The sequence below is a fragment of the Alligator sinensis genome, unplaced genomic scaffold, assembly GCF_000455745.1.
Source record: "Alligator sinensis unplaced genomic scaffold, ASM45574v1 scaffold203_1, whole genome shotgun sequence".
Lineage (NCBI taxonomy): Eukaryota > Metazoa > Chordata > Crocodylia > Alligatoridae > Alligator > Alligator sinensis.
The window spans coordinates 1,205,692-1,214,767 of record NW_005841949.1 but is presented as its reverse complement, the minus strand read 5'-3'; positions in this window follow the sequence as shown (position 1 = coordinate 1,214,767).

The window sequence follows — 9,076 nt, the reverse complement described above, 5'->3', positions numbered from 1 at the left end:
GTCCATGAGAATTAAATTCCAAATTTGAGCAAAAAGCAACTTTTTAATTATTGGCATAGAGGCTAAGACTCATGCAGCAAATACTTGTTCTACTTCTTTGTCCTCCTTAGTAGCCTTGTCCAAGTCAGCAGCCTCACGATAGAAGCTGTCAATGGCTGAACTCTTGCAAATCCTTGGGGAGAAGAAAAGACAACCTCAGAAAATATATTTAATAACCATGTGCCTGTATCCCTATGACAGAAAATGAGTGAAAGGTGGAAGGAAGGTTCATTTGCCATGACACTAGGTGAGTGAAAAAGACCGGGATCTGCTGAGGGAGCATGCTGACAAAGTTAACAAGATGCCAGAGTAGCAGAAAGGCCCAGAGAAGGCTTTATGGTCTCAAAACTAGCTAGCTTTGCAGCCACCTGAGAATGCTACAGATTAGAAGCAGTGTTTTGCATGCAAGAAACAGGCCCCTCCCCAATCTATCTTGCATATTATTTTTCAGGATCAGTCTTGAAAAATCTTGATTTACATAAATGGATCTATATTGACCTCAGTTGCTTGGCTAGAAGTACAACATAATTAACAATCAGAAAACTAGTGGCTCAAATTTCATTGTCCACTCCAACCACAACATCCCACTCCCACTGCTACAGCCTCCCCACCTGAATCACATGCAAGTATTGATGCTTAGAAGAGAGTGTAAATCTTGTAATAAAGCAAGTTGGTAATCAAAGCCACTGCCCAAAGGCAGGATCATTCCTGTCTAAACCATCCCAAGCACGCATTGATCTAACCTGCATTTAAAAGCTTGCAATGATGGAGATTATGCAGCTTCTCTTGGTAATCCGTTCCAATGCTTACCCACGCCCACAGTTGCAAAGTCCATCCCAATGTGTAACCTAAAGTTCCTTTTCTGGAGTTTAAACCCATTACAGCTTTTCCTGTTCTCCACGGACCATAAAAATAATTGGTTTCAGTAAGTAACATATTCAAAATATTCACCACCTCTAGATAGCTAGCAACCTAAAACAGAATGAATACTTTAATAATAGACAACAGATTTTAATCCGAAAGAATGAACTGAAGACAACAGCTTTCTTTTATATTGTTAGATCACAAACTAACCCCTTAAATGAGATAACCAATACAAAAAAAGAATACTACCCAAGCTACTCTAGCTTTGAAAGTCCCAAAGGTATCCCAATTCCTGTGTTCCAGAACTCCTCTGTAGTGTGAGGTCTTTGGAATTCAAAACCTAGATTACCCTCTTCAAAGCTGAAAAGTGAAAGTGGGAGTGCTGTGAAAAGAACTCTGAAGCTATTATTTAGTAGTGAGTGAGATTAGTCTGACAATAGAGAGAGAGATTAGTCCCTCCATTCTGTTCATTTGGGGGCAGCAGGGCCCATGAGGAGAGGCTACAAGACCTGAACCTGTTCAGCCTCCACAACAGAAGGCTGAGGGGGGATCTGGTGGCCGTCTATAAAGTGGCCAAGTGGGACCAGCAGGCAATGGAAGAGTCCCTGTTCTCCTGAGCACTGCCAGGAGTAACAAGGAATAACGGCCATAAGTTGACGGAGAGTAGATTCAGGATAGACATCAGGAGGCACTACTACACAGTCAGGGCAGCTAGGATCTGGAACCAACTTCCAAGGGAAGTGGTGCCTGCTCCTACCCTGGGGGTCTTCAAAAGGAGGCTAGATAATCACCTTGCCAGGGTCGTTTGACCCCAGCATTCTTTCCTGCCCATGGCAGGCGGTCGGACTTGATGAACTGCTCAGGTCCCTTCCAACCCTACCAACTATGAAATAGGATCGTGTTATCAAGTCCATAGAAGAAAATAGTCTTGATTCACAGTAGACTTTTACAACCTTTCAGATAACCTATGAAAAGAAAAGAAACTCATATTCCCATCAGTCAATTTCAGAAACTCTTTTATTACTAATATTGATAATCTCCACCCCCCACCACTTTTTTTCTTTTCCTGGATCAAGGGCAAATTTTCCTAGAGATTAAAGCCCATGCAGGCTTCAATGGATGTGAAAGATGAAGAAAACATCAGTGCTGACTAAAGCTACTCCACACCTAGGACATAAATAGGATTTCAGTGGTGTCTACTCTGACATCCAGTTCATAGAGAAGTGTCTCCTCCTGAGTACTACGCATTCCGTGATTGCACAGATGGCAGGCAAGGAGGTAAAAAAAATTTGGATTTTAAACTTCATTGCAGAACAAGGAGGTTTTTTTTTTTTACCTCTCTGCCTGCCATCTGACACCTCCAGGGAAGGAATTCTACATGAGCAACACATCAAAGAGCTACTCAACACAGCTCACAAAGACACTCTCATGGGCCCAGAGGGACAGCCTTCCATCTTCAGCTCCCTCTGGGTAAAAAGGAAGTTTATTTCCTACCTATGGGGACTTTTTACCATCTTGTACCATCTATACTTTTCCCAACACCTGATGAAGGGACTTTGATCTCGAAAGCTTGCAGAAAAGGACAGTTTTCTTGCCATTTTCCAGTTCGTCTAATAAAAGGTATAATTTTGGAACCAAGAGTTCTAGCTTTTTGTATGTGTTTTTGTCTCAGACCAACACTGCTACCAAGTACACCCCTGAAGCATAAACTAAGGAACTCTGGGACTTGTAGTTCTTAAGAGACCATATCTCATAGGAAGGCACACTACTTTCTGGCTCTCAAACAAGAATTCCTAGAGCTTCAATAAAGAAATATCATTCCATGCAAGTCCTAGAGAGTGGCTGTGTCAGGAAAAACTCTGGGAAAGCCAGATTTAATTTTTTTTTACTTTTAACTTATACTTTAAAAAAGTTAATTTTTTTTTTAATTGGTTAAAATTAAAAGTTGACAGCTGAAAAATTTAACTAGTTAGAGTTAAGCTTAGCCATTTCTTTAGCTTTTTAACTAGTTAATTCCCATGACTGCATCCCTGCGTTGCTGCTCCTGCCATTCTGCTAACACCTCACTTGCCCAGAGAGCTAGATGGTGACACCAAACACAAGCATCTCTTGTAATGAAAAACAGATTATGTTTACCATCTTCAGACACTGAATAATAGCTTGGCTATCACCTCAGCTCTGGGTCTGGGTTCCCTTCTGTAGCTTCAATGATGATAGTGGCAGAAATCAGGACAAAGTGCTTTTTCCTTCTAGCTTTTAATTTTCTAATATTTTTTGTTGTGGCAGAAAATAAGTGGTATAAATGTTTATGAAATATTTTTTTCTGCCAAAATTAGATAAAAAGAATTGTTCTCTACAGAATTAATTTCAAAAGTTTTGATTATAATCAAACATTCATTCCACACACACAAGTCATGCTGATGTTCTGCAACCATTAGAGCTCTAAATATGTATTTCATGAAACTTTGTTATGAATAGAATCCTTCCCCCAAATGCAATGCAGTTACACAGGAAATCTGTCATTAAACCAGTTATACTTGATTTTTTTTGTGCGTAAGCACCCCTTCTTAGACTCAAGGCACCCCTTTCACAATGCCGGCTATTCTTTTTTGGTGAAGAAGGACCTGGAGAAGTGCCAGAGGCACTCTTCTGTTGTGAAAGACTCAGAAAAACCTCGACGGGGCAGAGTGGTTTTAATGCTATGGATTCACTCCACCTCTCCTGGTTTCACCTTCTCAGTCGCACCCTAGTGCTCTTCCTGGGGAACCAGGCAGTTCATGCACACACTCAGGCCCACCTGCTCAAGCACAGGAGCTCTCTGCGAGACATCTCCCGAGCTCGCTCCTCGGTGCCAAAGCCTGCTCTTCCCTCCCCTGCCTTCTCTTGGAGAACCAAGCAGACCTCTGCCACAGGCAACCTGCTCCCACAGCTGGCCCAGACCAGCACAGGTCTGTCACCAGTGGGCTCTGCCCCTTCTCTCAGAGGGGCTGAAACCTGCCCTTGCCCAGTGCAGTCCCGGGCCCTCGCTCTCCCTGCAGCTATGGCCCCGGCTCCAGTGCCCGCAGCTGCCAGCCAAGGCTGAGCCCTGACTCACAGTCAGGCCTGTGACACACAATAGCCGGCCTGTGCCCCCGGGCTATGGCTGCAGGGACAGGCCAGGCCATGACCTGTGTACAGTCACAGGTGCGGCAGCACAGTGCAGCCAGCCTTTCACTAGCTCCTTCTCCGCAGCCACATTACCTTTCTCCCCTCTCCAGCTTGTTCTCTCCAATCCCCGTAATCTGAGGCAGCAGTTTCTGTGCCCTGGAGATCCTGCGTTTCTTTTAATTCCTGGTTTGAGTCAGTCTTACAGCACACATGGAGGTGCCACCTGTCTAGTCATCTGAGCTGAGAAGACTGACAAGTGTGCAATGGACACTGGCTGCAGACAAGAGGGAAGAGGTTACCTCCCTGAATTTTTTCCCATGAAGATCTTGTGGGTAATAGAAGAAGAAGATTACTTGTTTTTGTGGAGTGCGTGCTTTGGGACATTTGTGAAGCTGTAAGCCTGGTGGGCTGCACAGGGCTCCTATAAGAGCATAACTGTAAGGGGAGTGGAAGAAGTTGAGAGGTTCCCAGGTTATGAATGCAGTTCCCAGGTACAGTGCAGTAATTTTTGCATAGCTTTTTATGGACAACGATGGTTATGGATGATAAGCTGGCTCCTCTGGATGACAAAAACCCAGAAAGGGCAGATAGAGGCAGCACTTGGGTGCTGCTTAGGCTCCAGCCTCATGTATCCTATGCTACGCAGCATGTATGGCTGGTGGTGGTGCATGGGATGGCCACTGATGCATAGCCAACTGCTCTAAAGTCAGGTCCCCCAGCCCAAGGGTGACAGGGGGCTGCTCCATATGGCCCCTGCACCCAGGGAAGCTGAGGTGAGCTGGACAGGCTCAGTGACAGGCTTGCCAGAAAGTTCCCAGCTCCTGGCCAGCCTGAGAGTATCTGGAGTTAGTCTGTGGCTATATAATGAGCTGAGGTCCAGCTGGGGGCAGAGTTAGTCACATGCCCCAGCTGGAAGTCATCTGAGAATCAGGCTGAGTCAGCCCTCAGAAGCAGGCCCTGCCTGTAATGAGCCAAGATCCAGATGGGGCTGAACCAATCACAGGCTGTAGCTGGAAGTAATCACGGAATCAGGCTAAGATGCTCCTCAGAAAGAGTCACCTCCCAATACTCTGTGTACTTTCAGATCACGTATCAGAGAGACATCTGGGCAACAGGCTGGAACTCCTAAACATGTCTCCATGTTCTGAATCGCTGGCTTTGACTGTCCTAGCTATTCACGATTTCTTCAGTTCCTGTCTTGTACCTCCCAGCCTGCGTCAACTGCTTGCCCTGACCATGACTTTGTCTGAACCTTTTGACTTTATCTCCTCTGGTAAGTCCCTGACCCAACATGCTCTGCTTGGACTGACTGCCTATGACCTGTTCACCCAATTACACAGCCAAGACAATTGATCACATCTGTGAGGAAGATAAGTGAAAGACAGCCTTCATATCCAGTATGGTCACTCTGAATACCTGGTTATGTTCCTTGGCCTAACACTCCAACCACCTTCCAGCACTTCATTAATTACATCTTCTGGGATTTCCTAGACAAACCAGGAATCCTTATTTTCCGAGTACCAGGAACAACATGGCCACACATGTGGGAAGTTGGAGAAAGAAAAAGGCAACATTGGACCCTTGTGAGATCAAATGGGGCAGCTGACGTCTGATGCGTGAGAAAAGGCCAATCTCCTAAACAATTACTTTGCGTCAGTCTTCCCTCCCCCACCATGGGGGTCACACTGTCAGACTGGACGCAAATCACCCAGGGAGCTGGAGATTGGCCCACAATTGACATAGATCAGGTGAGGGAACACTGCTAGATGGAATGCAGCCGAGAGTCTTGAAGGAGCTGGCAAACATCATACCGCACCCTATGGCGAAGATATCTGAAAATTTGTGGTGCTCGGGTGAGGTTGCAGAAGACTGGAAAAGAGCCAATATGGTCCCAATCTTCAAGAAAGGACAGAAGGAGGATCCAGGGAATTACAAGCCAATCAGTCTGAAGTCCATCCCTGGAAAGATCTTGGAGAAAATCATCAAGGGATCCATCAGCAAGAGTCTAACAGAAGGCATCCGTCTGAATGCCAACCAACATGGCTTTGTTACTGGTAGGTCTTGCCTAACCAACCTCATCTCCTTTGTGCATCAGCGCCTGGGAGAACTGTGGTTCACCAGGGCTCCCCAAAGGATAACAAGGTCTAACGGCCATGTACTCCTAGAAGGCCGATTTAGACTGGACATAAGAAAAAAAAGTTACAGTGTGTGCGCCCAGGTCTGGAAAAGACTCCACCCAGAGGTGGTGCAAGCACCTACTCTGGACTCATTCAAAAGCTGCCTGGATGTTTATCGTGCTGGGATCATTTGACCCCAGCAGACTTGATCTGATGAGGTCCCTTCCATCCCTAATGTCTATGAAATAGTCTGATTCTGGAATGGGTTTACCCAAACCACCTATACACAACCCCCTACCCATTCCACAGCCTTGAGGGTTTGGGGGGGGGGGGGGGGGGAGAGGGGAGAGAAAGAGGGCATGGCAACATTTTTGGCAGGAATACCACAAATTAGCCCTGTACCCTCCCTGATTGCCACTCTGACACCTTTCCCCTACCTGCTCAGCTGCTCTGCTCTTTGCTCTACTGTTCCCTGACCAAGCTGCTGCGCTGTTTTCTGCTCCCTGCCTCATCTAATGCTCTGCTTTCTGTTTCCTGCTCTATCTACCACTGTGCTGCCCATCCGTGTCCCAATCTGCTTCATGCCACACAAAGGCTGTCTGTGGCATTCAATATTCCTGGACTTCATCAGTGACTTTCCTTGCTCCCAAGACTACACCTTGATCATAATGGTGTTAGATTCACTAACCAAGATGTCCCACTTCATCCCCTGCCATGGGGTGCCATCTCGTGGCTTCATCTTCCAGCATGGTCTCAGACCAAGGGTCCCAATTTGCATCCCATTTCTGGTAGGAGTACTTCCAGTTTTTAAAGAGAGAGTTACATGCGTAAGAGAGTTACATGCATAAGTGTTAACAGTATGGGGGCACAACTCCCTGTTGCCACCACCTCTGGTGCTGACTCCAGCTAGGCTGCAGCCCTGCATCTCGCAGTCGGTGCAAAAAGCTGAGGGGACATGCGCCCCCTCCCAAGCATGGCCAATTGGTACATATCTATCACCTAGAATTCATTGGTCATAAGGCGCTGGAAAAGTACCTGTAATGTTTTCTGAACTTTCACCAGGATGAGTGGGTCCCCTCCTTCCACTGGCAGAGTTCACCAATAATAACTTGGATCATATCTCCACAAAACACAACCCTTTCTATGCTAACTATGAATTCCATCTCTGCTTTCCTATCACTCACCAACCCCTGCCAGAGCAAAATGGTAAGCCACCTGCAAAATATTTAGACAGATCTTAAAGGCCACCTAAAAAAGCCAAGAAGGCCTACAAACATTGAACAGACTGGCACCATTCCAAAGTACCCTCATGCAAGGTTGGGGATAAGGTGTGGCTGCCCTCCCAGCACTTTAAATCCAGTCACCCCTCCTGCCACCAGTACCTGGGCCCATTTCAAATTATGGCACAGATCTGTTTACCTGCAGACCTCCTAGCTCTAGGGAATGATCCCATCCCACCCTATCCCTACCTGGGGACCTGATCTACTCAGTTTTCCCATGGCTTATGAAGCCCTACACCAGTCACTTGGATACCAGGAAGGAATTGTTCAGTGACCTGCCAGATTACAATGGAGCATGTCTTTGGGCACCTCAAAGTGCTAATGAGTATTACCTGCCCTGGCTGATCATCTTGACCCATGTGCTGCCCAACATTTATAAGGCAAAGGGCACAAGACTCAGAGGTCTGTGCAGAAGGAGCCCAAAAGACAGTATCACACACCAGAGACTGCTCCTAAAACACAACTGCCAGGGGACTTCCATGACAGATGCCCTGACAAATTATTTCTAGCAGCGTTGGGCTACAAGCAGGGAGGACAGCACCACAGATTAAAAACCAACCAAGGCTTGGGACAACTATTGTTTACTTGTGTACGAATCAAAGAACTTTAAACAGCTGAACCATTTAAATATCATGGGCTTTAAACAGAAACCAGACAAAAGGTCCGTTCCCCTTTGTATGACTAAATGGTAGTTTTCTAGCCATCTACCTTGTCATTTGGGGCCCACATTCATACTTTGGTAGCCTAAGCCTGAGTATGTAGTCCACACACATGCGTGGCACTGGAGGGGTGGACATAGCTATAGTAGTCAGTGTGCCCAGGGAAGGTGGCAGAAGAGGTCCTTGGGCATGAAGTGTTGGGGCAACATCCATTTACTGGAAGGATTGAAGGGGCTCAAATCATACTGTCCCTGACAAGGACTGCTCAAGAACACCTGAGATGGAGGGGGAAGTGCTCCTGACCTCACATCTTTAACTACTCCATGAAAATTAAGGCCTTGAGCAGGTACCCGTGCTATGAGCCCATATGGAAGAGAAGGCATGGGGTAGGTGAAAATGTTAAGGCTGGCTGAAGGAAGGGAAGGGGTAAAACTCTACCCATGCAGATGGCTAGACACCTGTTCTCAGTGTTGCCACAATGACAATGGGAAGTGCTGTGCATGTGTTAGGGGGTGAAGGGAAGGGACTGAAAACATGCACGTAGAAGGGTGTGAGATGATGTGAACTGACAAAGTTCACGGACACACCAAACTATGGGGGAATGTGGTCATGCTCGAGGACAGGCTAGCAATACAGGCCGACCTGGACAGTTTTGTGAGGTGGACAGACCTCAACCTGATGATGTTTAATACGGAGAAATGTAAAGTGCTCCATCTGGGGAGAAATAATCCACAACACACTTACAGGCTTGGCAGCACCACAATGGAATAAAACCTGGGTGTTGAGATAGACCACAAAACAAATGTGAGCCACCTATGCAATACTGTAGGTGGCAGAGATGATCAAACACTGGCATGCATATACCGAGGCATCTCGAGGAGGGCTAAGGATGTCACCCTCCTGCTCTACTTGGCCTTGGTGAAACTGCAGCCAGAGTACTGCATCCAGTTCTGGGCACCACAGTTCAGGA